This window comes from Acomys russatus, chromosome 20 (genome assembly GCF_903995435.1).
Source record: "Acomys russatus chromosome 20, mAcoRus1.1, whole genome shotgun sequence".
In the NCBI taxonomy this organism is placed as follows: Eukaryota; Metazoa; Chordata; class Mammalia; order Rodentia; family Muridae; genus Acomys; species Acomys russatus.
This window is the reverse complement of record NC_067156.1, coordinates 7,026,100-7,052,496: the sequence shown is the minus strand read 5'-3', so window position 1 is coordinate 7,052,496 and position 26,397 is coordinate 7,026,100. Positions and strand designations below refer to the sequence as shown.

Genomic DNA, 26,397 nt, shown 5'->3' with positions numbered 1-26,397 from the left:
GAAGCATCAAAGAGATTTTTGACACAAGTTATTTGTGAAATCACCTTGAAGCATTTTTGGTTGATACTGACACTTGCAGTAAGAATGATGCTTCACTTCTTGATAATCACAGTCCCAAGTGTCTGGGGTGTCTCTCTTTTCCATATCTGGCTCCTCCTATTGGCTGTTTATACTTATTGTTCTCATAGGTAAAAGGAAATATAGGACCAGAAAATAGCTCAGCAGGTAAAGGCACCAGGCCTGAGGACCTGAGCTCCATCCTTGGGACCCAGGTGGTAGAGGGAAGTGAATCCCACAAACTTTCTTCTGATTGCCATAACAACACGTATGCACATGGTTCTACACACACACACACACACACACACATACACACACACACACACACACACACACGGGGGGGGGGGGGGGGGGTACAGCGCTCACAGGAGTATATTTACATATATGTGAGAGAGCGGAAGAAGGGTGAAATGCAGAGAGTATGATCAAAGAGTAAACCTTTAAGTGTTCAGTTTTCATTATGTTCTGTGAGTCTTCACCTTTAAATCCCTGCTTCAGGAGGAAACCATTATTTGTCAATTATAAATATGTCAAGACCCATAATAAATATGTTAGGTTGGGATCCACCACCTAAAACTGGACAACATTCATTTTTGTCCCTGTTTTTGTTGTTTTATAATTAGTAAAATACTCTCTGCCATCACTGTTCTAAGGTTTTTGTTTGTTGTTGTTGTTGTTGTTTTTAAGAAAAAAAAAATGCTATTTAGGAGCATAGGGTAGATTACCAGAAATGCACTTCTTTGATAAGGCAGCACTAAGTGTTGTACTCTTAATTTGCATAGGCTATCTAAAGAATGAGTTTTCTAGTTTGTTCCTTACTAGCACCTAGCAGAGGACTTTGTAACTATGGTAGTTTTCTTCTTAGTTTGTGGACCTTCTCCCATAGGTGGCTGTGCCTCACACCCTGGCCTAATGAGATTAATCATACTTCTTTCAGTGCTGTTCTCAACATGGTATTAAATGTTAAATAATCACCATACCCACTGAGATACAGCTAGAGATGGTTTCACTCTTCTGCCCTTGCTGACTGGCCAGGTAAATAGATTTCTAAAGCATGGAAGGCTAGAAGAGAAAATATTTTTATTTGTTTAGACATTACTCCTGTTCTTCTAGGCCATGTTAAGAAGTTTTGGGAAATGTGACTGTGTTCTATAATACAAGAACCTCTTTTAAAAGCTGTTCTCTCTCTCTCTGTCTCTCTGTCTCTCTGTCTCTCTCTCTCTCCACCCTTCCCCCTCCCCTCTTTTTGTAAAGCAAGTTACACATCAGTAGAAACTGTCTAGCTAAAATCCTCTAAGACATCTTCCTATTTTAACTGGTCTCATAGAATAAGCTAGAATTTGTGCGTCTGTCATTGGAATGTGTATATACGGAGCACACACATACCTGTTGAAATTTAGAGTAATCTTTGCGTTCTGAAGTTCCTCATTGAGTGGGTACTGACTATGATACCTAATTGGTAGGGTGCTGCTTGACCCCTCAATGCATGTGCTATGTTTGACCCCTCACTGCATGGGTGCTGTGTTTGACACACCCCCTCGCTGAATGGTTGCTGTGTTTGACCCCCTCGCTGTGCGAGTGCCGTGTTTGACTGCTTATTGGATGGTTGCTTTGTTTGACCCCTTATTGGATGGGTGCTGTGTTTGACCCCTTACTGCATGGGTGCTGTGTTTGACCCCCCCCTCGCTGCATGGGTGCTGTGTTTGACCCCCCCTCGCTGCATGGGTGCCGGGTTTGACCCCCTTACTGCATGGTGCTGTTTTTGACCCCCTCGCTGCATGGGTGCTGTGTTTGACCCCCTCGCTGCATGGGTGCTGTGTTTGACCCCCTTCACTGCATGGGTGCTGTGTTTGACCCCCTCGCTGCATGGGTGTTGTGTTTGGCCCCTCGCTGCATGGGTGCTGTGTTTGAGCATCACAGGGATAATGCTGAGTCCTGGTCTGCTAAGGAGAATTCCATTTGGCCTACTTGCTATGTTAAGAGATGGATCTGTTTCTCTTGAGGGTTTATAGTCTGTCCTACAGCAATGATAAAATGTGCCAACAGCTGTAGAATCCACTGACCCTAAAGAGTTAATGATGCTTTGCTGTAGAATTTTATGCCTCTTGTCATAGGTTTTAAATTTATGGATCAAATAAGCAGCCCAGAGTTTTCTGCACTTTTTCAGATCTTTGGAAGTTGTCTCTAAAGCCCTATCCAAAGAAAGTGAGGCCATTTATCTTTGCAGGGGTCTTCTTGCCCTCTCAACATCTATGTGTTAATGGGATAAAGAAGAGTGGTTTTTACTTCTTGAGAACTGCAGGCTATCAAATGGGAGGTTGGGGAGGGAGGGGACAGAAAGGTAACTGCTTCCTCTTGTCTACCAGGTTTTATTATGGAAGCTGTTTGGCCAGATAATTGGGTTTAATTTGTAACAGAGGGAAAGGTTTACATTGTAAACAAGAAAGTCCTTTGAAGATAAATGTTGTCAATAGCTGTTGGAAAGATGATGGAGGGAGGCTTGAACTATTATTTATTTATTTCTAATGCCCTGGAGGTGGAGGGTGCTTGTCTTTCTTACCTTTTTAATTATTTCAATCTTTTTTTTTTTGCTCTAACACAGATATTTGTGGGGGCTAGAAGGTGATAATTAGTCTTCTTCACTGGCTTCACCTGATTTCTGTTCCCCCTTGTTACCTAATTAAGATGCATAAAGCCTTCTGCTTTCTTCTTCCTTAAAGGGAAATGCACTTCTTTTGACATCTGACTTATTAGAAGCTTACATCCTTCCCAGATACTTTCTTTTTAAAATTTTATCAACAGCATCTTTGTATATAGCGGAGAGAACGCTAAAACATATATCTGTGTATATATTTCAAGCATCAAGGAAACAAGTTTTAGTTGGAAAAGCAAGACTCACAGGAATATTTGCCACTATTAAACATGCATATGCCACACCTGGCAAGCCCAGCTCTTGTGCTTTCATCATTGATCTTTTTAGTTTAGACTGGTGTCACTGTTAAGTTACGTTATTTAGGTAAGGGTTCCTCTTGAGTCTTGTATCACAGTGTTGCAGTTTCCATTTTAATATGCAGACCCTCTCCTGCCCTATACTGTAGTATTGGGGCAAGAATCCACTCACTCTGTAATGTGCTACCAATCCAATCCTGTTTTTTAATTCACAATTTATGTAAAAAAAGGTAACACCTTAAATCCAGGAAATAGTGAACTTTGATTTGTTGTCTTAAATGCGTGCTAGCTCTTTCTAAATGCTATTGTCCAATGTCCTGCAATTACACACATCAGCCTCTTGTGAATTGAACTGTCTATCTCGCAGGGAATTTTAGGTTTACTCTTTTCAAGTTCGTCATCTCACCAAGTATCTGCTATGGAGTTGGTGATGCACAATGCCCCATTGTGCACCACACTTAACCAATGTCAGACAGAGTTGAGACTCTGTACATTTTTCATTTTTGCTTGCTTCACAAGTCATGAAATTTTATTTCATACATATGAATATTTTCCCTCATGTATGTTTTGCTTTTCGTATGTACTGTGTACCATATATGTATATATTTATATATACCTATATGTACATCATATATACACATATCTATATACGAGTGCGTGCGCGCGCACGTGTGTGTGTGTGTGTGTGTGTGTGTGTGTGTACACCTGGTGCCTGAGGAGACTAGAAGAGGGTATTGGATCTCCTAGAACTAGAATTAGAAGGCAGTATGAGTTGCTGTATTGGTGCAGCAATCAAGCCCAGGTCCTTTGGAGGAGCAGCCATCTCTCCAGCCCTGCAGCCCAGGTAATAGTAACTAAACATTTATATAACCAAATTACTTGTAAGTACATTGTGTTGTTTGTGATATAGATAAGAAAATTAGAGTTAAGAAACCAAGCTTATAGATTATTTTAAAGACTTGATTTTTAAGATTTTTAAATGTTGGCATTTATCTATCATTATGTGACAACAGATTTCAGCATGGTTTTTAAGCAGGAAACAAAGGTCTGTTAAATGAGACAGATGATCTTGATCTCAGAAGCCAAAAAAAAAGGCACTTGTGCGCTTCCTCATGTTATGCAGTTACGTGCTGCGTGAGATAGTTTAATCACATCTAGGATTTCATAACAGCCATTGATGTAATCTGGCAATTATTTTATTCTCTGATTAAAAAAAAAGCAAGCTCAAACCATTCATTTGGGAGGAGAAGAAAAACTCCTGGTCGGTTGATGTCCATAGACGTAGCACTTTCCGGTCCCTCATTTGCTAATGGAGACTGACTGCTGGCAGGAAATTAAAATTTCCCAAGAAGCTCACATTCACAGTCGCAGGGCAGAGGAGCTGTGGGTCATGTGGGGGAGGGTATTCCGGAAAGGAAGGCACTCTGTTTCGTCTCTGCTCATCTCCTGTCAGTTACTTCTCCTCAGTTAACCAGACCTCAGTGGAGTGAGGCTTCTACTGGGCTTGCCTGAGTCATGCTAAGGCTTTACCAGAAACACACATTATCTCTGGGCCTTGTTTTTAAGTGTCTTTGTACCACATATTGGAACAGCACATTTATTGTGAAACTCAATGAATGCAATTGCTTTTTAATTAAGGACCTTTTGTGGACATTGGTGAGCATTTTTTGGAATTTAAAATTCCAGTTTCGAGTACTATGATACAGGACGTGGCCTGGGCTTTAGAAGAGAGAGGAAAAGTTTTCCAAGTGAATGGAAAGCTGTGTTCTGCCACACTGAGCTTGTCTTTGAACACTGGAGCAAAAAAAAACACTTTTTAAAAAATTTATATAAAGGTAGTGTATTCTTTTTAATTGGGATTGTATTTCCCACTTTAAGATTATTTTGAAATGACAGCAAGAACTTGGAAAATTTCCAGAACTTGCTCACATTCTATTTTAGTAATTTGCTTCATTCAGACTTATTTTGATTGGCATGCCATCCCTATGTTGTTCTCAAATTCCTGAAATCACAACATCTTGTTAGAGTCTGCTCTATTTTTGAATTGTTTTAAATAGTAACTTTACAATTTGCATTAATTGAAAGGTACCTTGTCATAACATTTGCTTTGTGTCATGAAAGGTTATCTATATTTGGAAATAACATTTTGGTAAAAGGGGGATTATGGAATATTTATGAACTTTCTCTCAGACTCATGGGTTATTAGAACAGGTGGAACTTCAGAGCTTTGCAGCCACAGACTTCTCAGTTGGCAGGAAGTGAAGGAAATGAGTTCCAGAAAGATCAAATGACACATCCTAAGACAGAAGCTAAGTTCAGGAGGGACTGTCACTGGGCAGGCAGTATCCCCACAGGTGGTTCTACCCTGGGCAGTGTGGTTCAGTGGATGCAGTGTTTTTTGGAAACCATACTGTGAAGCCAGATAGGGGGATCATTTGCATGTAGTTATTAAAGGTAAGATACACACACGCACATACACGCACTCACACATACAACGTCACGTTTGCATGCCTACTTTTTCATACCTGTGTCTCAATAATCAAATGCTTTTATCTTTTCCTATCCCAGTATGTTTGATTCTGCTTGTGAATGAATGATGGGGCTGAAGATATTATATTTTGCAGAGGAATAATTTTTCTTATTCTCATGCCCCAATTTTAGGACTGATGCTTTGTAGTAACACCTCTGATAGATAAAGAACAGGAATCAGAAACCGGTGTAAAATGATAAGTTTACATTATTTAATTCACATTTTATAATGAAATTGTGCTGCTATATTTATTGACTGTGTGTGTGTGTGTGTGTGTGTGTGTGTGTGTGTGTGTGTGTGTACGTGTGTACATGATAATAAACCACATCAGACATGTGGAAGTCAGAACACATCTTTCAGGACTTGGTTCTCTTCTTCTACCATGTGGGTTATGGGGATTGAATGCAAGTCATCAAGTTGCTGCCAAATGCCTTTCCTCAGGAACCCATCTCACAAGCCCCATTTTATGTTGAAAATTTTGAAAGAAAAATGAAAACTAAATATTGTATGTTTATAGCCCTTCATTTCAAGAATGCAGAATACACCTCAATTTTCATGTAATTACAGTTCCTAATAGAGGGCAAACACCTGTACATTTTAACTCTAACCTCGACTAACTTAATTTGATTTAATTTTTACAGCAAAAGCTTCAGTGACTTTTTTTTTCAGTGACTTTTCATGAGTAAAGATAGTTGTTATTTCTACGATCGTCATACTTTGTAGAAACCAACAGTATCTTTGGATGTATGTCATTTGTAGTATTGAGGGAACCAAAATCAAAAGTGTTAAAAAAAAAAAAGTGTTACCAACTGGGTTTAAACTGACTGTTCTTGGAGAGGCAAACAGGAAACAAGATAGGGCCAGTCAGTATGAAGAAGGCATACAAGAGGCAGTGCCACTGGCCACAGCAGTAGTGTTTTCCAGGAGTGCATGTACCTTCTCCTGGGTCATTAGTGATCTCAGTGGGAGTCTGTTTTCACATGATTGAGCCCCAGATTTCTAAGCAGCATTTTAATACTCTGCTGGCTTTGTTTTGCACATAGAAATGTAAGATAAATAAGAATCGATTGTTTAGCCGTAAGAATCTGATTTCATTTTATTTCTCCCCTGGCTTTCATCTGGGCGCCTGCCTACTGTGAGTAACTTCTATTAAGTAGCAAATGTAAACACAGAGCTTTCGTCAGGAGATTATATGCTTTGATGAGTATTATCAGCTCTGATGTGTGTGTATGTGCATATAAAAAGTATTTTACCTTATTTTCAGTGCATACTCTAAATTCATTAAAATATGAAAACCAGTTGTAATTGCAGTTTTCAAGACTCCCAGGGACGCCACACTGCTCACTGCACTATGACCTAATTTTAGTCTTAGAAACTATATTATTGTGTGTGGAAGAATAAAGTCTGGGGATAGGCTGCTTGCGCGTGTAGAGGCCAGGACAGCTTTGTGGAGCTCTCGTAACGCCTTCTTGTAGGGTTTGAACCTCATACTCGGGTTGCCAGGCTTGTGCCCTAAAGACTTTTGCCCATGGGCTGTCTGCCTGGCCCATAACCTATCTTTTATATTGTGTAGGCTTTTAAATTTCCATTGCCTTTTGCTCTGATGAGTAATGTTAGTCTCCCTCCCCACACATGCTTAGCTCACAAATAAGCCAGAGAAGTGGGATCTGTTGGTGGCAGGAACTCTGCACCCTCCAAGAAGTGTGTTAGGGGTTTCTATATTTAATTTTCAACAAGTAACAAAGCACATGGCTTTAAACGGTGAAGGAATATCTTGCATATTCATCACAAAATAAATAACCTGTACTGCAGTCTTATGGTGTTGACTGTTGTTACTCAGTTGGGAACTCATAGTGGAGTCCGGATCTCAGCTCCCGTATGCCCCATTCACACAGGCCTAACTGCAGGACTGTGTCTATACAACCAGTGCTCCAGTTAAAGAAAACATATTAAGAAATAATTCTGCCAAGACAGATGAAGATACCGCAAGTGTGTTTTACATTTTCATTTCTTAATTCTTTAGACATTTGTCCATCAGTCAGTTCTGAACATTTGGTGTTTCATTTTTTCATTTAAGCCCAATTATAAAGATTTCTTTTTCCTACTGAAATTAACCTCTGACACCATGGTTCATGGGAGGAGAGAGAGAGAGAGAGAGAGAGAGAGAGAGAGAGAGAGAGAGAGAGAGAGAGAGAGAGAGAGAGAGAGAGAAGTGGGGCAGCCATGTGCCTCTGCTCGTCCGCTTCTAAGACACAGCCAGGCACAGCCCTACTTCACAGTAGACCCGATTCCCACCCAAAGAACAGAGGCCACTTTCTTACAGAGAGCTGCTGGGTCTGGGAGGAGCATGCTTAGCTCCCTCATGAGCAATGACAAATGGAAGAAGGCCTGAGGTGGAGGAGACAGAATAAATGGAACAGGTGCATGGAGCTGGTTTGTGCCTTGATGAGTGTCCTGACTGAACAGCAACCTTGGGAGATGGAGTGTTTTCCCCTTTCCTATGTTTAAGTCTGTAAATTATCATCTAAATGAGAACCCCTTTCTTGGCCAGGACACTTTTGTAACTCACTGTGGGCGCCAAGCTATACACTTCAGTGTACTGGACTATGAGGTAATGTTTATTTTTGCGTTTCAATCAAGTCGTCCCTTTAAAAAAATCTCAGAATCCCTAAGAACTGTTATTTCAGGCAAACGGCATTTTGCTCAGAATAAATTGCGAATGGGTATTAAATAAGCTTGGTGTGATTAAATTCCCAAGTGTGTTAGGGCGTGTTTGCTTATAAATCACAGGTGTGGTTAGAGTCAAGTCCCCAGGTGGCTTTTAGAGAAAATAGGGTGCTGTTAAAGAAATGTATACAGGTGCAGATGGCTCTGAAAGACAGGGAATTTTACCACTAACTTCATTATGGCACAAGGAAATTGAGCTGTGTTCAGTCAGGAGAGTCCCAGAAATAGCTACAGGGGTCGTTTGGCACTGAAAGGAAGATAGACTTCTATGTGTAGTTCCAAAGTGGGGAGCCTGGTTTGAGTGCTCATCCCTGTACTATGGGAGATCAGAAGTTCAAGGCCAGCCTTTACTAGATAATGAGCCAAAGACCTTGCACACCCCGCTGAAAAGGTTTGTAACATGGAAGCATTCGAATAATCTTGTACAGTGGATTGGATATATAACATGTTAACTAGGAAGAAAGCAATTTGAAGTATTTTAAATTCAAAGCATCTACACAGTACTTTAAGCAATTAGCATTAATTTTAGAGACTCACACTAGCTGTGTTAGAGGTCGAATTCTATGCCCAAATTTCATTTCTGTACACTTGAAGGGCCATTCCCTACTGGAAAGTTCTAGAAAGTATGAGAACAACTATGAATTTTATGAGATGACAGTGATGTTTGTTTTGCAAAACTTCAGTATGACAAGGGATATTTGGGTGGATTCTTGTTAATCCTGGTTCACGAGGTATGTCTCAACTGCGTTCCGACCATTTTACTCAGTGGGACACAATGGTTTTGGGATTCAGTCGCCAAGTTGGAACTGTTGCTTGGATATGGCTTGTGTGCATCGTCCAAGTATACATGTGATATAGACATTGTCCTCGATGTGGCAGTCTGCGAGTGTGAGGGACTATTTATGAGGTGGAGCCTGGTGTGTGTCGGGGAGGTAAGGTAATCCCTGGCCATGACTCTGGAACGGATTCCTGCTGCTCTCACAGAATGAGCTAGCTCTTCTAGAAGCAGATTTCTATAAAGTGATGCCACCCATAAGCAGATTTCTATAAAGTGATGCCACCCATGTGCTTGGCCCTTTCTGCATGACACGTGATCTGGCAAAAGAAACGCTTTCTAGAGGCTGGTAAGATGCAGCTGCCCTTGCTTGAACTTCCAGCCTCTAAAGCTATGTGAGAAGTAACCTCTTCTTAACAGTAAAACATCTTTCTTCCTATGTTTTGCTAGAACCTCAAAAAATGTGCTACTGCACATGTGGACTGTACGTATCACAATCCACAGTGCTGTGTTCTAGATCTCAGCTATATGGCAGGATCTGTGAGGATTCTAATAACTATAATTTAATTTTCCTTTATTACTTTCTGTGTGTGTGTGTGTGTGTGTCTGTGTGTGCGCGCGTGTGCATACGTGCGTGTCTGTGGTGTGTGCAAGAGTGATTGTCAACTTTTGGAAGAGCAAGGACAACTTTTGGAAGGCATTCTCGCCTTCCCCATGGCATCTGGGCATTGAACTCAGGTCATCGGGTTTGAGTGTCCTTACCCACTGAGCCATCTCACTATCCCCAGAGAATTTAAAGTTTTACCTGAAGTTTCTCAAAATTTTGGGAGTAATAAATTCACGTGTCATCTCTTATTTGAAAAATTCAGCAGGCTGGATTGAAGATTGCAGGTGTGGTTGCACATATCAGGTGTGATTGCACATAGCAGATGTGAGGCATTTAGGACCCTCCAGCTTCTTCTTGTTTGTGCTAATAATCTAGCATGGCAATGAGGTCAGTATCTCCAGAAAAACCAAATTATTGATTTATCAATGTGTCTCTATACTAGTCTGTCTGTCTACAAAGGAAGAGATATTTTGAAGGGATATTTTGAAGAGATATTTTGAAGCTCACGGAATCTGACAGGTGTCGAGAACTGCAGGATGAGTCAGCAAACTGGAGGCGGCAGGTTCGATGTGCACAACTCACGTCTCGGGGCTTTCAGGTTCAAACCCCAAGGTGATAAGCTCAAGTCTCAAGGCAAGAGAAAGCCGATGGTTCAGTTCAAAGGCAGAAAGCGTTCTCTCTTCCTGGGGAGGACCAGCCTGTGTATTGTTCACAAATACTTTAGCTGAATAAAGGGCATTCACCCACGCCAGGGAAGGCATTCTGTTCCCCTCAGCCTTGCTGTCTTAAGCATAAATGGTGTCCTTCTAGTCACACTCAGAATAATGTTTGTCTTAATACCCAGATAATTCTGGTCAGTCCTCAGATCATATAAATCTTTGACCTTTTACTAATAATGTACAAGGCATGGCCTGTCTAAGTTGACCCATTATGTGCTACATCTGGTACCCAGAGCAAAGCTTTATAAACATCAGTGTGGAGTAAATATCCAAATGGTCAGGAAGGGGATAAATGGAGAGAAGGATGGATGGATATGCAGGAATGGATGGATGTATGGATGGGCAGAAAGAGATGAATAAATGAATCTGTGTTTACCACAAAAGTTAAAGAAGCAGGAGTTTCCATGTTGTCTTTCTAGAAATATTTCTGACTTAGCTATTTAAAAACCAACAATTTCACAGATGCTAGTTTAACATATGGCGTCATTTGATACTCTCATACATGTGGACCATGCTAAAGGTTGTACCTAATTTTGAATATGCCCAAAGATATTCAAAAGAGATGTAAACATTTTTCTGAAATTATACATTTTTACATTCCATTTCCTTGTTATTATCACTTGACTTCATATTGAAATATACTTAACATATTAAATTTTATGCTTATTTTATTTCACAGTTAATATTTGTCTTTTCACTAATAATTCTGTTTTGGTTGGCTTTACCTTTATTAAACTTACTTTTCATTGGTTTCCTGCCCATTATCTTTATTTTTACTGTGGAGAGAATAGCTTTCTAGATTTCGATAGATATGAAAGTCTTCAATGATATACTATAAGGGGAAAACTGTATGCTTGAAGCTGACTATATTTTAAAACAAGTATATCCTATATGTTTTGAAAATGAATAATGAATTATATAATTTGAATATTTTTCTTTATCTTCATCATAAATTCTTGAACTGTGTCCATCTTGGCTCTTGCAAAAACAGATACTATCAATATTTGGTGGATAAAGTTAATTCAAATAACATAAAAACATTGTAAGATACTTCTAAAGTATAGAATACTCTATACTTATTATTATTACTATTATTGTTGTTATTTTTGTTATTATTATTATTATAGCCCTTTATAAGTTCTGCGGATAAAATTGAGATTGTCAGTCATGCACAGCAAGTATTTTGCCAGCTGGCCATGTCACTGACTGTATTTTTAAAGATATTCTATGTAACAATTTTCTTTCTGTAATTGAGAAGTTATCAGATGATTTCTGTAGAAAACTATAATTGTATACTTAAAAAAATACTCAATAGATTTACTTCCAAACAGAAGATGAGTGAAAAGATCAGTAAATAAGCTTGTTAACAGGCCTGGATTTATAATGCTTAGCGTTCCAGGACGAATCATGTCCATGCAGGTCTTTCTTTGGCTTATGAGGATCCATTGTGAACTTTTCCTGTCTGTGGATTCTGAATCTGTGACTGCACTTACTCTGTAAGATATGTAACCTAAATAACATGCATAGCATTTTGTTGGTACACGCTGGTTAATTATGGGCACAGTCAGAACCCAGTTGAATTGCGTGACACACTTTCCCAGCTGTCCAAAAGGCGACATTCTCTTATCTTGCTTTATTTCTTGATTTGCAAACAGTTATTTTTGCTGCTATGCGTAAAGAGCCCATTTGTTGGAGGTGTTTTGTTTTAACTTTATTCTTTCAAATAGCCCTCAGATGTAGTACTATTGTCCCCAAGTACAGGAAGATGGTAATGTACTTTATAGAGAAAAGATGTGTCGTAGGCGAATTGTGTGTCTTCAGGGCTTGTGAGGCTGGTGGCCTGTGCTCGATGGTATGAGTCAACAATAGACATTGGGCTCTGCATTAAATGGAAATGCATGTGAAGCCCTTATTAAAAATTGACAACAAAAACAGCGTCCAGGGGTTCTTCACAGGACCTTTACCCTAGAGTATTTGTAAGTTGAGTCCTTGTACTGTGAGATCATGGTGAGTCAGGATCTCCAAAACGCTATACGTTTTTATCTCCTTCCAAAGCCAAGTTTCACAGTGCATTTTTACATTCTTTCCTTAATGGTACATTTTGAGTATTTTCCTGTGTCATTAAAGCTTTAATCTCATTTTAATGTCTCGTGTAGCAGTACAGCCTACAGATGTGCTATTAGTTTGTCTAATAAAAGTCTTTTATAGATCCTCTACAAATCCTTCTCCACAGCTCTTCCCCATCATAGGCCGTTCTGAAATAAGCGTCCTGTGGCTTCATTTTTTTATCACATTCGGGATTATTTATTTCCTTGGGACACACTTCTTGCCAGTGAAATATCTTTGGTTTGCAAGTCCAAGCTTTTACTGTTTGTAAATTTTCTATTAAGAATAAGTAAATTATCAAACAATGCAGCTTTATCATCTGTGATAATGTATTGAACTTGTTTAAGTGTGGAGAGAACTGTAGGTGAGATGTGGGTGCTCTTGAAGACGAGGCTGGGGATGTTTGCCCAGTTCCCTGCCGCTTTTTGAAAAATAAGGTTTCAGACTGGTTTCACTGTGTAATTGCATGATCAGGTGACCAGTGCCACCTTGATTACATAGAAAGTGCATGTCTGTCCTTGTCTGCATCACTCCCTGCTTTACCCCTCACGAAAGAGACAAAACAATGTAGCCTTATTCTCTTTGGAGTATCTCAGCTATCCATGATTGCTTACGGTCTCCATAAAGTTCTGTTTAAGATGACTAAACTCGAGAAATAAAAATAAGCGTGAATCTTTACAGGCACAGCAGCAGAAGTGGAGAACTGGTGTCCTTCCCATCCAACGAGTCAGACCAGGTCCACCTGCGCCCACTGATGTGGGGTCTCCTGACTAATGTCTCAGGGGCACTCTAAGCAGAATACACCAGAAGTGCCACTGAGAATGATGTGGCTTAGCACTATGGCCTGCATTAGATACTAAAAGACGGCTTGAAAACCATCACTGGGGAAGTTATCTAATGCTTGCAGATTTGCATACATCTACTGCGTTGGCAGATTTGTAATTCCTCATGAGCTTTTTCTCAAGGAGGGAGCGTGCCTAGCATGCCATTATTTTAGACGTGCTGCTACAAGTAAATGTTTATCTTTGCCGTTTAATTCTTATTTATGAAGTGTGTGTGTGTGGATAGTTCAGAGCTTTTACATATTCTCATAACTGTGGCTTGGTTTGCTTTGCAGCACCTTTGCGGTCATCAAACGTGGACTTTGTAGTGTTTGATCGTCCTGATACATTCTGATTAGTCATTCTTCCCTAATTTGATCATTTGTGTTTGTTCTAAATTGTCGGCTTGGTGCAGTGTGTATTTGTGTGTCAGTTTACGTGTGCAATGTTGGGTGTCTTCCTTTACAGCTTTCCACCTTGTTTATTGAGACAGGGGCTCCCACTGACCTTGGAGCTCACTAATGTCTTAGCTTGTGGTACAGTGAGTCCCAGTATCTTCCTTGGCTCCCCAACCCCCCATCTCCTGGCCCTACTGGGTTACAGAATGCACCCTCACACCCAGCTTTCACTTTCAAGCTGGAGATTTGAACTCAGATCCATGTTTCTCCAGCAAGTAGGATACCTTTTCCCAGCCTCTCTGCTTTTTAATTATTAATAGCAAATGAATAATTTAGTGACCATACCATTTTTATCTCTTGTGGGATGGTTCTTTTTTATTATTGCTGTTTAGTTTGGGGCGAACATTCCTCAAGAGCAAAATTAGATGAAACTACTTCGTAGCTCTTGTTGCATATTTGGATATTTCTTTCCATTTTCCTAATCAGCAGTATTCCAGCATCATTGTATGTTATACATCTTATGTTTATTAACTCCTACTTCCTAAGAAGACATAAAATTGCACCTTAACATTTTTAAAGTTTTTGTTTATTAACAAATACCATTTTTCTACTAATATTTATTACAGGAATTTTTATATTATAAAATTGTTCTGTGCATTTTTACCAAAATGCTTGCCCTTAGGCATCTCTTTCCTGAGTTTAGGTTGCTCTACTCTTTATGGAGTCACTCCAGTTTAAACATTTTTATGCAAGTAAAATTTAAAGTCTGTCATATGTGCCTTTATATGTCCAGTGATGTGGTGGGAATTCAGTTCATGTTACTGGGCTCTCACTTGGCACCACACATTTCATGTATGACCTATGTTCACAATGACCTATAAAAGAGTGGGGCTAACATAAAATATATAATTCCCACATCGTTTATTTTGTGACTCTGGAACACAGCCAGTGTCTCTCATAGTAACAGCCTTATTCCCACGCCGATTCCTCCATCGGTCTTGGTGTTGACAGTACCCACTCCCACACATGCTGTCCACCGTGGAACCCTGCCACAGTGCCTTGCCATCAGTTCTCTTGTATGCATACATATGTTCCTCTTCGAAACTCCTCCTTAGAGCCAGAGCCTTTGTTTCTGCTTAATGTGCAGAGGTGTATTGCGGCCTTCGTTGTCCACTCATTCAGTAGATTTAACAGATGTTTGACTTCCTGTGGTCTCATTGGCAGGGAGTAGTCTAAAGAGGAAAAGGCCCTGTTGTCTGAGGTCTGCTCAGGGAGGAAAGCCTCAAGTCCCTAGGTAATTGACAGAGTGTGAAATCTGATTTCAGAGTTCAGCCTGGACTTTAAGCACCACACCACAGAATATGTGCTGAGACCCTCTGCTAAGGCAGAAGTGATCAGAAATCACTGGAAAATATGTCCTAACATATTACAAACTCTTTCAAGTTTATTTCCCCAAACTTTATAGGTCTGTAACTAAATCACCTGGCCAGCTCTGATTCCCTGCCCTCACTCAATTTAAATGTTAAGTCATGCAAATGTCTTATTTTGTACAGGCAGAAACCTTAGCAAGCAACTTATTCAGACCCTTCTCATAAGTTAAGTATGTATTTACTTATTTATTTTACATGTATATATATGTACCACTATTCATGAGAACATACGTGCTGGTGTCCAGAGATGCCAAATTGAGCATCGGATCACTCAGAGCAGGAGTTACAGTTTGTTTAGAGCTGCCTAACATGGGTGCTGGGAACTGAGCTTGATTCCTATAGAGGAGACGTTCTCTTAAGGCCTGAGCTATCTCACCAGCCCACCACACTTTCCCTTTTACAGTTAAGGGAAGTAAGCTCTATAGGAGTTAGAGCTTACCTCAACCTGAGTGAGGATTGTTTAGCGTTTCAGTATCACACGGGGTATGCTTTCTAATAAAGATGGAGAATATTCTGTGTATTAGGTCACCTTTCAGTCTAAGAATCTTTAATCAGATCCAGCAACCATTTGGACTCCTACAGATGTGGGCCATCTCCAGTTGACTCCACTGCTAGCTAAGTGTGTCCTGCCTCTCCTTCTTTTTGTGAAACTTCAACAATGCCTCAAGGAACCAAGTGATGTGAGACTTTTTAGATTTCCATTCCTACCTGTTTTTTTTTTTTTTTTTTTTTTTTTTTTTAAGCAATAGTAAATCCTAATTTGGGGATTTGCCATGGCTCTCTTTGTGAAATCAGCATGCACACCTTTGTAGTAAGTTTGCATTTTTGTCAATCATTATGAATACAGTAAGGAAAAGAGCGTGGTGCTGTGAGCAGGTGAAGCTGGCAGGCAGAAACATAAAATTTCAAAGTTGCATCTGAACTTTGTATCCAAGTTATTTGTATTATTGTTCTTGGGACCAGTTCAAGTGTTTAGATTTCCTTTTGCTTTGCTTAGACTGGAGAAGATAAGGACGTTCCTAGCATAGTCACCCAGACATAGCTGACACTGTATCCACTGCATAGAATCCGGATGGTAGAAAGGAACCTGTGAAACTCTGTATCCCAAGCGCACTAAATTTGAAAACCATGGGGAAGGATTTTTTCACTCAGCTTTTTATTAGATGAGAGTGCTTTTCGGTAAAACAGGGCTGGGAGGCCAGAGATCACCGAGCATCTTCCGACTTTGACTTAAAAGGAAAAAGAATTGAGTCAGAAATTTTGGTTTCACAGTAATTTATAGGGACATTTCCCAACTCCCTGAAATGACAGCATTCTGGATGTGTATGTGTATAAACACACACTCACATACACACTCACACACAGACAGACAAGCTGCATGACATCATTACTTGTATTCTCAAATATTCGTTTGGACAGATTTTCAAATATATAGTTGGACAAAAACACAGAAGCATTGCTTAGACTCTGAATAACCATCAGGTGGTGGCACGTTACAGAATGATAATACTTTTGGGTCATGATCCCTTTAAAAAAAAAAGGACGGAGGCAGAGAGTTCTGTTATTTTGTTCACTTCTTTCTGGGAAAGGTGACTAAAATGTAGAGGGAGCCCTGAAGATGCAACTGATACAGCCCCTCAATCATAGATTTCCTTTGTTGGTGAGATTTCTCCTGAGATTTTGTGTTTTACAGAATAATCTTATGTATTTAGATTTTTTTCACCCTTTAAGCTTTTAGTGAGTCTTTTAAATATTGGATACTTTTCAAGTATTTATGTTTTTTTTTTTCTGTTTCTTTTGTAATCAATATTTCTACTTTCTAATTTGTGGAGAAAAGTTTGCTGAGGGAATGTTAACCATTCTATTGAATACAGTTTGATACGTTCTCTGGGGCAACAACTAAAGTTTGTGGGGCATACCGTTTCTCTGCCCTGTTTCATTTTGTAAGAAAGAACTTCAGAGTTTTTGGTGAAAAACAATCACTCTTGGTGAAAATAGCTCAGGTTAGACCAGTGCTGCCAGAGGCTGGTTAACTTGAGTGTCCAGGCCAGTGTTTTCTCTGACCTACCATGGTCTTTCTTCCTTGGCCTCAAAGATGGAAAAAACAAAGCTCCAGTTAAGTGATAGATAGTCTGTGGAAATTGGACCCACAGCTGTTCCTCAGCGAGGGCATGAGGGTTGCTGAAGGACAAACTCACAGAAGCACAGAAGTGACTGCGTTTGGAGACAGAGTCTTTACCGGGTTTAAGGGACAATGTCAGGCTGGACCCTAAGCCAGTGACTGGAGTCTCCATGGAAGAAGGGATGGGAGGCAGAGTCCTTTAAAGTAAAGCCATAGGAAGAGGCAGCTATAGGATGACCATCTTCAAACTGAGGAGAAAGGCATCAAAAGAGGCCACCAAGGCTGCTCTTGGACATCCCCACCTCAGACTTCTGGCATCCACAAATGTGAGATAATCCATTTATGTTGCTAAGCTCCTCAGGCCCGAGGACCTTTGTTATGGCAACATGAGTAAGCTTGCATGCTGGCCAGACGTTGGGGTGAGGGACAGGAGCTTGTTAGAGTCACTGAATGGCTAAATTAAATATGTGTCTATCCATTCTTTGGACACAGACATTTTGTAGATATTATTTTTTAAAATTTAATATTAAGTCACAGATTTTTTTTTTCCTGAACATCATTTGCAATATGCACCCTAGAAAGGTATCATGAAACCATTGCCATTTCGATGTTTTTCTAGATCAGTAGGTTGTCTTTCCTTTTTTTCCCTCCCTATGAAGCCACAGGAAACCTATATGTTGAAATATGGCTTCTACTGACCACTAGGCCCAACCAAGTCATCCTTTCAAAAATTGTCTTTATCATAAATGACAAGTGAAAGGCACGAAAGCCTTTGTTTTTGCTGCTGTATTAAAAAAAAAAAAGTCATATGGAAAAAAACGAGAAATGTTTTCCAGACAGAACAAAAGACCAAGTCCGATAGGAGCTGAACTAAGCGGTATCAAGTCACAGAGCTGGTGAGAAGTCCATATGTTTGGGGGATGGGGAGAGGGGCCAGGAGGGAGCTACCTTTTAAGGACCAGATCGGGGAGAGTGGAGACAGCACAGGCAGTGTAGGAAAACCACTGTTCTCCGTTTGGATTACTATTCCCAATGTCGATGTCTACTAGAAAGACAAAGCAAAACAGAAAGCAAAACACCAGCTGTGGTCGGTCATGTGGGTGTGGAAACCAGGGCTCTGAAGTATACTGCTGTTGGCTCTGTTTCACAGTATATCTAGATTTCCCCGCCCCCCCCCCCCACTTTGCCAGGTGTGTCCTAGAAAATATCTGAACTTTACCTGATGCAATTAAATGTAAATTCAGTATAAACTGCCCAGAGGGCGAGCATACTGGATGTTGGGTTGTAACTGTCTTGTCAGTCCTCTTGTGATGCCCCTACTGTCATCAGACTGAGAGGGAACCAAAAGAGAATTCATTCCACTCCTAACCCAGAGAGATACATGTTATACTTTTGGTGAATTATGGTGGCATCTAGATCCTTTTTAGGCCACACTAGATGCCGTGCTGTACTGTACACTAGTAGAAAATGTGTCTCTTGTTGAGAAATTGTGTCTTAGCTTCTACTGGGTTCTTATCTGCAATGGGAGTAGAAGGGACTGTGCATGGATGGCAGTATGAGGCAAGCTGGGAGAAGAATGTGGGTATCTTTATGACTCTCAGCGAGGAGTCATGTTCTACGGGAGGAAGTTGGTGGGAAGCACTGATACAGGTGTGTGTGGGCAGCACCTCGGTGCCAACTCTGCTGCCTTGTGGTCCCATGGCTCTCAATGTGTGGGTCATGACTCCTTTGGAGGGGTCAGCCAGCCATTTCATATGGTTCGCCTGAGACCATCAGGAAAACATAGATAATTACATTACTAACAGAAAAATTACAGTTATGATATAGCAAAAGAAATAATCTTATGCTTGCTATGTGGTAGGATTGAGGCGCTAGGAAGGTTGAGAACTTAGAGAATATGACTCAGCCATATTCTTTAGCCTTTGGGTATACTTCAAGGATGACATGATGGAGTTGAATGGATTTGTTGTTGTTGTTGTTGTTGTTTTGTTGTTGTTTCTTTCAGAGGTCTCAGAATCACTGCTCAGCGCACAGATCCTCTGCTTCTCTCTGGCTCCATGTGTCGTACGGTCCTTTCAACTAATGTAGTTGTTATTGAGTTTGATGTAATGCTAAAAGCATACTAAATTCAAAGCAAATATTTCTGTATGTACTGTCGTAGTTCATAGATCTCAATAAATGTATATGTAATAAAACATGGCTGACTTTTATAATTCTGCACAGTTTTGTTTTGTTCATGGAGTGAACAGTCAGTGCATGTATTCAGTGGGCTCATTGTATTCAGCCTGACTTGTTCATCTGCAAGGGCCTACCAACCTAGGCACTCAACAGTTTTTTGAAGTGTGCTTACTACTCTTTAATTTGCTTTTATATTGTTACCTCAAAGTTTGGCTACGAGGACATAATCAAAGCATTTTATAAAAGTCCAGCTTGAGACAACTGCTGAAGGTTAACTGACAGCTGACGGGATCTGAAATGTAGACAATTGCACTTCACCCAGAATCTGGTCCTGTCTTACCCTGCCTCTGCTCCTGGACCTACTCATGTAATTGTTAAAGGTATTGCGTGCCTAGAATAAATGCTCAATGAATGCCTTGGAAAAATAAATGCTAAGGGTAGTAATCATGAATCTGGCTAATCTTATTTTTTGTTCAGAAGCTCTGAAAGAACAAGTTAGATATGACTAAGTAGGTAATCAACAACTGGGCGATAACCCTATGTTTGCAAAAAGATTATTAGATTTGAAGAAAATTACAAATTGCGGTGCTTAATCCTGGTTGTCCACTTGTTTGAATTGAGAGATGCCCAGCTTAGTAAGGGACAGCCTTCCTAATGTCTGCAAGGATGCTTCCAGAAAAGTAAGTAAGAGGACAGACCCAGGTCTCTGGTGGATTGAATACACTGTTGGTAGGTGGAGGAGGCTTGTTGTGCAGGGGAACGTCACTGAGAACACAGTGTCCTTAAAGGGGTCTGTTCTTACCCTGGTCCTTTCTTTTCCCTACATAGCTCTGCTCTCTTCTCTGAAAGGTACACTGATTGGCCAGGCCCTTCCTGCCCTGACTGATGGAAACCACGAACTTAGATTCTTGTCTGTTCAAGTCATGTGTCTACAGTTCTTCCAAGTGGTGTGTGTGTGTGTGTGTGTGTGTGTGTGTGTGTGTGTGTGTGTGTGTGTGTGTGTGTGTGTGTGTGTGTTATGGTTCTGTGTTCTCAGGAGTTCCCCCCCCCCCCCCAATCCTGACAGCTCTGATGGAGGTACCTTCTTAGTGGAAGTTCTCCAGAGTGGGCCTGCTTCTGTGCCACACCCTCATGTGGGCTCCCAAGGTGCCTAAAATGTTCTATGACGTCCAGGTGGGAGAAACCGTGTCTCCATGGCCCTTGAATTCTGCATATCTGTAGAGTTAGCAGCATGTGTACTTTGCCAGTGAAGGGCAGCTTCTGCTTCTGAGTGGGTCAAGCTGCACTTGGACTGGGCTGAGTAGCTGTGCCCAGAATTCGGAAACAGAGATGCAGAGGCTCTCTGGGGTGACATGCTATCTCACTGCACTCTTCCGCTTCCTCCAGCTCTTAACATTCCTTCTGCTCTCTCCTGTGCTATGTCTCTGGGCCTTGGCGGATGTAAATGACACATTTATATTGATCCAATGTGTACCCGATTATCTTTTTAAAGTGGTGGCAATATCACTGTGCCCTCCGGGGTTGTTATCTGCAAAGACCTTCTTTTGGTCGCTGACTACTTTATTTAGGAATCCTAAAGTTTTTCCCCTAAAGATATCAACTGATGGTGTGCCCTAACCTGCCTTATGGCCAGAGCAATGGGGGGAGTGACCTTTATGATGACCCTCCCCCCCTTGAGCATGGGTGATTTGAGGTGCTAGGGAAGGGGGCTGCTTCACTTCTCCTGTGATCTCTGCCTTTTTTCTTGTTCGTGAGGGTCCGGTAGAATTGAGACAGGGTTGTCTTCTGTAGCTGTGATTGGCCTAGTACTTAATATTCATCCCAGGATATTCTAGAACTTGCATTTGGGTGTTGCGATCACTCAGCTGTACTCCTATGCAAGGCTCTTCTCTTTTAATATTTAGTTACGAGGAAGAACAAATGAACAAAACTAGCTCTCTCCAGTATGGATGTAATTTATTTTTGTTGTTCTTTTATAGAGGTTATTTTTGTAATTATACTTGAGTATTAACCTAGATGTTTATCTTTTAAGACCCTTGACTTCTGTTTGAATTGCAGTGTAATTTTCACTTGACAGGTTCTGTTTCCCCTCACTTGGCACTTGCGCTGTTTCCTCTCACCACTATCTTCTGCTGTGTACAGACTGGCCCCAGTTAGAAACACTTGACATGCTCTGAATGTGGCTGCCACAGAAAGTGGCTCACCCCTGGAGAAGCCTTTTCACACCCCGTAGGAGCTGCAGAAGCTACCCAGCCTCACCCCCTAGCAACCTCTTCGGAAGATACACACTTCTCTAGGCCTGACTCCGACAGACTTACCTTTCCTCATCCTGCTGAGGATCTCCCTGGCCTCAAGGACATGAGGCCCGAAGGCAAAAGTACTGTGAGGACCAGGAGCTAAGCATTCTCCATGCTCCAAATTTGAAAATCTGTCAGAAGTATCATAGTCAAGTACACACGACTTCCAGTTCATCTTGAATGTACACAATTATGTTTGAATTAAGGGAATTTGCATGCTTGGGGACTTTTGTGTCTATTTTCTTTCTTACATTAGAAGCAAAAACAGTTGCTTGAGAGTTCTCATAATACCTTTGGTTAACTGACTCACAATGCAGTTGGTTAATTATACATAATAATATAGTCCTCCTCCCCACGCCACCAAAAAAGAAGGTACCCTTCACTCTGATGTGAAACATGAGGTAATCAGCTGTTACTTGAACCTATTTTCGTCAATTTAATGTAATAAATGAGTTGCTTCTCGTCTATTTAGTCTTAATTAACCAAGGTAATATTTAATTTTCTCTGACTTACTGTCTGGTTCAATATGTCCGTCAAGCAGCCTGGTTAGTGCAGGGTCATCTTTCCATTGATAAATCAAGCACATCTGGGGAGTAGCTTGCTTTCTTCCGTTTTACATTCTATGCTCCTGGAGGAAGTTCAAAACACAGACTACTATACAAGCTGAAGCCCCGACTGTGCCCAGCCATATGTGCTTACACTGCAAAGCACAGATATAATTTTCCTGTCCCAGGCCTTCCGTGGTAGAAGTGTACTCAGCCTTGTCTTTTTCTTTTGTTTTGATTTGTATTGTTTTTTGTTTGTTTTTGGTTTGAGTGATTGAGTCTATAGATATTAGATTGGAGTTAGTGTGCATTTAGTAAAATATGTTCATTGCATGGTCATACTGTGATTTTTTTTCTATATTTATCATCGTCGTCATCATCATCATCATCATCATCAATAGTAGTGCTCTACCAAAGGAACACATTTGGCTTTCAGGGGCATTTGACATGTAAAGAGGAAGGTTTTTCTTCTTCCTTCTACCCCATGTAATGAAAAGCTGGGGTGAAAACCATCCCATCAGGAAACCCCATGTGGCTCACTAGTATTTGCAGGAGGGTGCAGTGCCAGGGAGCCCAGACGTGGTGGTCTGTTTGTGTTGGCATGTGACATGTTTAGAGGTCATTTTAAAACACCGTGGCATGTGAGAGAGGCCCCACAGTAGTCCCCCAGTGACTGTAAATATGTACCTTGGCCTTTGTTCTGCTAGCCTGCTGATTGGATGCTCTTCAGTCTCTATGCGCCTGTGATGCGGGACGTCTGCTCTCTTCTGTACTGTTTTCCTCATGTATGAGGTGTACAGCTCTCGGTTGGAGCCAAACTCATCTTTTTTTTTCTGTCTCTTCTGTCTTTTCCAAAGAAACTGATCTCGTCAGCACTCCAAGCCTATGGTTTGGACATAGAAAACACGCAATGATGAGCACGACTCTTCTAGAAATTGTCTTTAGCTGAAAATATTAAACTGCCTGCTTTCCTTTGAGTCACCCCTCAGCATAACTGGCTAAAGAATTTCACAATGTGGGTAACCTCCAGCCCTCTGACTGTATGCAAAGCAGGGGGCCTGAATGGAAGCATTGTGTTCCCGAAACCTTAGGCTGGAGCTAGACTCAAAAGCCCAATCTCTCTGGTTATTTTGGACACTCAAATGCTGTCTAAGAGAAAAGAACTCATTATGACTCAGTTCCGTTAATTAGAAGTAAATTACCATCTTTTGTCTGATACAAAAGAAGGTGAAGGGAACTCTGTGAGACCAGAGGGTCCAGAAATTCTAATGAGATGAGAACATAGGCTGGGAAAGGGAGCGAGCGAGCGAACACAAGAAGCCATTCAAGGAGGGAGGCCTCCCTGGTCTGGCCTGGCCGTGAGCAAAAGGCAAAACCATACATTTGGAGTTGTCTAGCTTTGTACGCTATTTCGAGCTGCAGTCAATATCTCCCAAATATGAGAGGGACCCGATTTTGACAGGGTGTGAAGCTATCCCAGGGAGTCATCTCATTCTCACTCAGTGTCACTGATTATTTTGTTGTCTATGCGTTCTTCCTCAGTGAGAGCTGCAAAGCCTCTGATCCAACAGAAGGATGAGCAGTGAAACGTTCGTAATTAAAGGAAACCAGGAAAGTTTGACATGTAGGGAACTAAGTAGATATAGTGGAAGTGCTTTAGCCTAAGGGTCTTGTAGAAGTCCAGCACTGGGGATGGGAGGGTATAAAAGTGTCTCTGGAACTGAGATGCTGCCTCTCAAGGACAAGAAAGAGTTAACTCTGTTACTGTGGCTTCTGGAATTATATAAACACATTTTCCTACTGGTATCAAATGCAAACTAAGTTCTTCCAGAGGAAATGTGTGACACCTTTCTGCTGGCTAAAAATCGAGTTCTCCTTTGTATAATCAGGTAGTAATGTGCTCTCCCAGGTCCTATGCTCTGAACATAACGTGTTATTGGTTATTATGAGCCAGTGGTCATTGAGTCCTTACACGTGATGTTTTCATTTATTTATTGTAAGAAGCCAAGTGTCCTGGGAGTATGTTACTTACACCCTAACACGTTAAACATCACACCACATCTTGATAGGATCCAAGGTTCGTTTCAAGAGATGTTACAGTTACTGTGTAACTGGTAACTAATCAGTTCACTCATTTATCACATGAGGACTTATAAACTCTTAGAGATTGCCTGGTGCTCCCAGAATTTAAAGAGTCCTATGACTTCTGTGGTAGGAAAAGTCTAGATATTGCTTTTGTTTGTTTGTTTGTTTGTTTGTTTGACTTTTTGTTCTATTCTGTTTTTCCAGACAGGGTTTTTCTGTGTAGCTTTCGCTGTCCTGTACTCACTTTAGAGCTGGCTGGCCTCAAACTCATAGCAGTCCACCTGCCTCTGCCTCCTTGAGGGCTGGGGTTAAAGGCATGAGCCACTACAGCCAGCTGACTGGATTGATGTTATTTTTGGATACAAAGTCTTATGCTAGGCTAGCCTCAAACTCGCTAGGTAGCGGAGGATGACCTTTCACTTCTGGTCCTCCTGTAACCATGCCCCAAGAGCACTGAGATTTCAATAGAGCACGACCATGCCCAGTTTATATGACGCTAGTTATTGAATGAATGCAGGGACTCACGAGTGTAAGGTGTGTTCACTGCCAACTGTGTGTGATTGAATAATATAACATGAGATTAGGGAGAAAGTTGAAGGTTTTGATCAGAAGTTTAACTGAGATGTCCACAAATCTGAGAAAGTCAATCAGCAACAAGGACACAGTGCTAGAGTTGGGGGTTTCTGTACGTGGATGCCCTTACCAGAAATGCTAGGTGAATCTTGACCTTGGCTGGGAGCCTTTTGTCTTCCCAGGAGAATAAGAAATGAAGTCACTTGTGCGTTGGGCCAGAGTCAGAGTAGTCCCACCGAGGAGTCTGGTGAAAGTGGTAAGGACAACCAACATCCTGGGTTCTGGTTATGCGACTAGAACTGGAGGCTCTCGGGAGGAAGTCGCAGGTGATTCTGTGCTATGGTGATCTTAGCTTGGGAGTTCATCTGCGTGAACCTGGTTAAAGGAACAGGGAAGAATGAAAACAGTACTTGAGCTGGCCAGTGTACTAATAAGAGTGGATCAGTCAATAGATGAATAGGATGGGCTATTCAACCTTCATCCTCCAGTGCGTGCGTGCGTGCGTGCTTGTTTAGTTCATTCTTAGTTCTCATAGTGGTATTGCTTCCTTCTCTAACACGCTATGAAATAGTGTTAAGCACTGCATTTCTCCTCCATGGGACCCAGAGAAAGTATGACAAGAGACAGATTCCATGTCTACTTCTCAGATGCTTGGCTGGAGATGCTGACCAAAAGTGCAGGTCTTGAAATGTTGAAAGTTCTGACCATTTCCGTTGTCTTGCAATCCTGAGACTTCTCGAAGAAACAAAATAGCAAATGAACCAAAAGCATTGCGTGCTGCCCCTGGAGCATCACCCGCTCATTGCGTTAGACCCTGTTGATTTCTACAGACTCCGCCATGCTTAGTGTTTGCCCCAGCATCTCATACTACATTGCAGACAACATAACAATTGTAGGTACTGACTTCGCATGGTGTTTGCACAACTTCAGATGCTCATAGATCCACAGAGAATTAACTACATAGGATTCGTGGGCGCTGGCTACTAATGCTGAGGCCAGTTTTGTTGTTATTTGATTATTCAAGTTTGTCAGACAAAAGTCATCACGGTTCACTTGCTCGCTGGTGACCTGGACAGGCTTCAGAGTGTGAGAGAAGCTGAGCATGGCGCGCTCTCCTCAGCAAAACTGCTCTCTGCTGAGCTCAGCAAGGCCGAGGCGGAACTCTTGGACCCAAACTGCATTCTATGCCATCAGTCCCATTGGAACCATATGCGTGAGGGGTGAGGGGCTGCTCAGAGCCAGGAATCCCAGCATGGGACGCAGGGCTGCCACCAATCCTGACTTCAGGCACGCTGCCTTTGTCCATACAAAACCTGGTTCAGTTCATTTGACTACAGTGTGTGCTATTTGCAAACAACTTTAATATTTATCATTCTTTCTGTAGTAACACACCATATTCAAATCAAACCAGCAAAGGCTGGGGACTTGTCGTAGCCTTCCAGTGAGGAAGTGCTTGTTCCTTGTTCAGCACTGTGACT

General features: G+C 41.3%; 1 protein-coding gene across 1 annotated transcript in view; it reads left to right on the top strand.

Annotated features, from left to right (window-relative positions):
- Positions 1-26,397, top strand: part of Cdh2 (cadherin 2) — a 222,225-nt gene that overhangs the window by 72,311 nt on the left and 123,517 nt on the right. The gene's annotated exons all lie outside the window — the stretch shown is intronic.